The sequence below is a fragment of the Bombina bombina genome, chromosome 5 (genome assembly GCF_027579735.1).
Source record: "Bombina bombina isolate aBomBom1 chromosome 5, aBomBom1.pri, whole genome shotgun sequence".
Taxonomy (NCBI): domain Eukaryota; kingdom Metazoa; phylum Chordata; class Amphibia; order Anura; family Bombinatoridae; genus Bombina; species Bombina bombina.
The window spans coordinates 455,915,075-455,921,074 of NC_069503.1; positions in this window are offsets into that span (position 1 = coordinate 455,915,075).

Here is a 6,000-nt window from a genome sequence, read left to right on the forward strand (position 1 = left end):
GTTAGGCAAATCCCATAGAAAATATAGGATACGCAATTGACGTAAGGGGATCTGCGGTAGCCTCGAGTCGCGGAAAGAAAGTGAGCGGTAGACCCTTTCCTGCCTGACTCTAAATACAAGCGGGCATTAAAAAGCAGCGTTAGGACCCCTTAACGCTGCTTTTTACGGCTAAAGCCAAACTCTAAATCTAGGCGTAAGAGATTAAGGGGAATCCAATACAGGCTAAGAAATATAATATATGTGCTAAATAAAATGGGAACTAGATGCAGTATAAGAGGCAGGTTTTAGAGTATATACAACCTTAAAATCAATCTAAAATACCACCAACGCCTATTGTAAAAATGAAATAGAGAAAGGGTTAAATATAAAAAAGTTTTTACTGATCAAACATCATATAAAACATAGACATATCTAGATGAATAAAATAAAAAAATATATGGTTAAAAAACAATTTTCATTGCATAATATACAATCAAGTGAAAAGGAACCCAATACATATGGGTACAATCAAAACTGGTGTGAAACAATGTTAGCGTAACACACTCCTATGTAAGGATTTAAGTAGAGAGAGCCCAGATTTATAACTGATATTTAATATAAGGATCGCAACTGATGAGTATATTGTAGTCCTTTACAGGAATATAGATAATTAAAAGTTACTAAGATTACATCTTTTCTTTGAAATAATGATTTGTAGAATGACATTCTTTATTTAAAATTATAATGATTTTTGCATATTATGTTCAAGATATCCCTTTTGATGCAGCAATATAGTAGGTCAAATGACAGTTCTTAAAAGGATAGCGATCTTTTCATATTATGTTCAAGATATCCCTTTTGATGTGGCAATATAGTAGGTAAAACAGTAGTGGCCAGTCACTATTATATTAAACTCTAAATAATTCCGCACTGGGGAGAGTGTTCAAGTACAGTATAACAATGGGAAGTCTAGTTAAACAGATCCATACCTTTCGGTGAGTGTATATTATGCCTGCTTTGCAGGTTATCTCACCCTTCTTCGTGTGCGGCTGGTTTCTGAGTAGCTTCCTTTTTAAGTGCTTCTGCTGATGGTGGTCGTTGATACCGGTTTCTTCAAATTTGTGCAAGTTACCGTAGGGGACCGGTTAACTCCTCCTGCACTTAGTACTTAGGTGTACGCAGGGGGCGATCAGATCTCCGGACTTATTTCTTAACACTCACGGATGGCAAGTGTTCACCTCAGGTTAGAACAGTGAGGTAAAATTCACAGTGGTTGCTCCTTACACAGCTTCTATGCGTTTCACCCTAATTGCGGGCTTTTTCAAGAATAAGTGCAGGAGGAGTTAACCGGTCCCCTACGGTAACTTGCGCAAGTTTGAAGAAACCGGTATCATTTAAAGGTTTTTTGGGAGGGATTTATTTTTAGAGTAGGGCCTGGGCAGTAAAAGAGCGAAATGCCCTTTCAGGGCAATGGGGAGTTTAGGTTATTTTAGATAGGGTTTTTATTTGGGGGGGGGGTTGATTGTGGAGGTGGAGGGTTTTACTGTTGGGGGGTGTTTGTATTTTTTTTTACAGATAAAAGAGTTGATTTCTTTGGGGCAATGCTTCAAGCCTCTGACGAAGCGGATGTTTTCCGTGAAATGCGTAAAGGCCACGCCCACCTCATGTCACTTGTGAATTGCATGCTGAAGAGGAGACCTGTGTATACTGCAGCTACTCCCGACGTTTTTCTATTAGCTCCGGACAGAGCGGATTGAGCGGTTAGTTTGAACTGACACTAGCGAAACCTACAATTATAGACAAGTGGACCAATTTTGACAGCGAGTACCACTGGGGATATCGACAAGACTTGGAGTGAGGAGACCTTTGACAACATTGGGATCAAAGATCGAACACAAGTGGAGACACTTTGAGATCCATCTGCCTATACTTACCTCATTAGATTGGGGTCACACTTGTGAGTAGGGAATACCCTAAGTTGTTCTTGTTTTTTTTTATATATCTGTTTTATTGTATTAAATTGATTTGCACTATGAGAGGTGTTTCTGTGTGCTTGTTTTTTTAGATCTCTGCAGCTGTACCATTTTACTCAAATTGAACCTGGAGTTGTTTTGTGACAAGCAGCATTGAACACCATCTTTGAATTTCAATCTCATTTCGCCATCAGAAAGATAAGACTTTTGTATTTATTTTCAATTTGGATGTCTCAGATTGTGATAAGTATGTGAATATATTTTTCTCATCTTATTTTGCCATTTTTTTTTAGAAATATTCATTTTATGGTAGGTAATTTGCTTACCATTATACTATTATATCTTCTATATTATACCCTATTGTGAGTGTGCACAACTCTGGTTTTCAGTGGTGATACTCACGTTGCTGTGTTCACCACTGTCACTTTGTTTTTGTATATATATATATATATATATATATATAGTCAAAAGAAAGAAGTTCAATAAACTGCACAAAAGGGTGTAAAACTGTAAGCAAGATTCAGCGTGATATGTATCTCCTTCCTGTGATATGTGATAGTTCACTTGGTAATGCAGTATATAACAGCAATGATGCAAACAAACAAACAAACAGAGGCGGACTCTATCCCCGGTGTTACTGACACTAGCGGTGCTTAGTGGGACCTCCTAGAGCAATCTATGCCCAATTGCAGCGATATGCTGTGCCCACTCACCGCTCTCCTAGTGCCTCCAGCGTCTGGAACAACCACCGTGATCTCCGAAATCCTTTGGCTCTCTGTTTGTTCGAATACGGCGTTCCGCCGTGGTGCCGGGAGGAGTGTCCTCTCACGTGACCTTGTCACGGCCAATCGACTTGATTGCTGTCGTAACCAGGCAACAGCATAGGTGAATCCAGCGTGTCAACAGGTGGTGCTAAATCTGCGAGCTTCTCCTCGCGCTAGGAAATCCTGGTGCAAATTTAGACAGCGGAAAAGAACTTGATCCCAGGCGAGGTATTTAAAAGCACAAAAAGTCTTTATTAGATTCCACTTGTGGTAAAAGCATAAGGAGGTACCAAAACACATAAAAAGAATATACACACGAAAGCATAGGCTAACATGTTTCGGCCTGATGCCGTAGTCGTAGCTGGAGTAATGCAAGCGTGTGAAGCATTTAAAGGGACATCTGTTCAATGATAGGTCAAATAGAAACCAATCATGAACCTTCATTTTAAGTGTGTGTGAATTCAGACATTTAACCCGTTAGTTACCAAAAAGATACATAGAAAACTTTGCACATCGTTTTTTCATAAATACAAAATTGCATACTTAAATTATAGACATATTAGCCTGAAGGACAATTACATGAGTAATGTACATAAACTTTTAAACTTAAGATCTATATAATACTTAGCAATTATGTATCAAGTTAATAAATAAATAAATCAAGTCAAAGGGAGCAATTCCAAAAAAGCAATACTATTGCTGATGCATATATATATGGTCAAACTGGCACAATTACGAGTCTGTACAACATGATAAAATGAACAAATTCTGCATATGGAATGGAATATCATAAGCATGGAAATAATAATAATAAATAAATTGAAAAGGCTCAATTCCATATAGAGCTAAAATAAAACTTTTCCTTTATTAAAATATCCAATGCTTATGTTGATAACCACCCTCAATCTCTGTATGTAGCGCAGTGTTCATACATACTGTTAAACCGATTTTCACAGTTAAATAAGTGGGGGTGAACAGATAAATAAATGAAATGTCAGTCAATACAAAACAACTCTCTTATTTTGGTTAATGTCAATAAACAGTGATAATGAAAATATACTAGAATGGAAGGACATTAGTGTAGATTACAGCATAATATTAATAGTCATATGTGGCTGTACGTGTATACACTAGTGAAAAATGAGTATAACACATTTTAGTATTTGTATGTTGAAATTTATAGTTGTATTTGGTATTGAATGTAGACTGAAAATACAATCAGCCCAAAGGTGGACACAGATATGATAAACCTGATCTATTTCCAATAGTTGATTAAGTCATATTCTGAGTTGAGGCCCTTGGGCACGCTTGTTTGCAATCTAAAGATCCAAAACATTTCGCGTTTCCCCAAAGCCTCATCTCTATTACCACCTCTAGGGGGGTGTTTAACCCATTCAATGACTTGCCATCTTAATGTGTTCTTATTTTTATTATGTATGTTTTTGAAATGTTTCACCAAGGGTGTGGTTGCTTCACCAGTCTTAATAGAGGAAAGATGATTCCTTATCCTCGTATTGACATCTGTCGTGGTGAGACCCACATATTGAAGGTTACATTGGATACAAGTCAGGACATAAATGACATAGGAGGATGTACAGTTAAGGCAGGAATCAATGCTAAACTCCTCACCAGTCACTGTTGACTGAAATTTGTTTGAGAGGGTAGCAAATTCACAAGGTCTACATCTAGACTTGCCACACCTGTACATCCCCCTATGTCTAAGCCAAGACCCACTCGGGGGATCAGCTGGACTGGGAAGTTCAGAGGGAGACAAGTAGTTCCCTATGGTCTTACTCTTTCTGTAGGAACAGCGTAAGCCTTGTTCCACACATTTAGTCAATTTGTTATCAGCCACTAGAAGTGCAAAATGTTTTTTCACTATTTTGCATATACTTCTATATTCTTCGCTGTACTCAGTTACAAAAGTAACCTGGTCACTTTGAATGGAAACACATTTTTTGTTTTTGGACTGTTGTAACAATGTCTGTCTATCAAGTCTGTCTACTTGTGTCTGTCTACTTGTGTTTGTGCTCTCTCTAATACATGCTTCGGATAACCCCTATGTTTTAATCTCTCTTTTTAAACACATCTATGGAGATAGAAATGCCTACAAGAATAACATCGTCTTTTATAGACGTTATATCGATGACCTGCTATTTATTTGGCAGGGAGAAACCGAATCTGTGGATTTGTTTGTACAAGGTCTGAATAACAATTCGATGGGACTTGAATTTACATTTGAAAAACATGAAACCTGTATCAATTTTTTAGATCTCACTTTAATGCATAAAAGTAACGGACAGATAGTCAGTGATCTGTATAGGAAACCCATTACCAGAAATATAATTTTACATGCTAAGAGTTGTCACCCCAGGCATGTGCCTTTTGCGGTTGCTAAGGGACAACTTATACGGATCAAAAGAAACTGTACCGAGGAAAAAGCCTATATAAAGCAAAGAACTGAAATGAAAGAGAGATTAAAACATAGGGGTTATCCGAAGCATGTATTAGAGAGAGCACAAACACAAGTAGACAGACTTGATAGACAGACATTGTTACAACAGTCCAAAAACAAAAAATGTGTTTCCACTCAAAGTGACCAGGTTACTTTTGTAACTGAGTACAGCGAAGAATATAGAAGTATATGCAAAATAGTGAAAAAACATTTTGCACTTCTAGTGGCTGATAACAAATTGACTAAATGTGTGGAACAAGGCTTACGCTGTTCCTACAGAAAGAGTAAGACCATAGGGAACTACTTGTCTCCCTCTGAACTTCCCAGTCCAGCTGATCCCCGAGTGGGTCTTGGCTTAGACATAGGGGGATGTACAGGTGTGGCAAGTCTAGATGTTGACCTTGTGAATTTGCTACCCTCTCAAACAAATTTCAGTCAACAGTGACTGGTGAGGAGTTTAGCATTGATTCCTGCCTTAACTGTACATCCTCCTATGTCATTTATGTCCTGACTTGTATCCAATGTAACCTTCAATATGTGGGTCTCACCACGACAGATGTCAATACGAGGATAAGGAATCATCTTTCCTCTATTAAGACTGGTGAAGCAACCACACCCTTGGTGAAACATTTCAAAAACATACATAATAAAAATAACAACACATTAAGATGGCAAGTCATTGAATGGGTTAAACACCCCCCTAGAGGTGGTAATAGAGATGAGGCTTTGGGGAAACGCGAAATGTTTTGGATCTTTAGATTGCAAACACGCGTGCCCAAGGGCCTCAACTCAGAATATGACTTAATCAACTATTGGAAATAGATCAGGT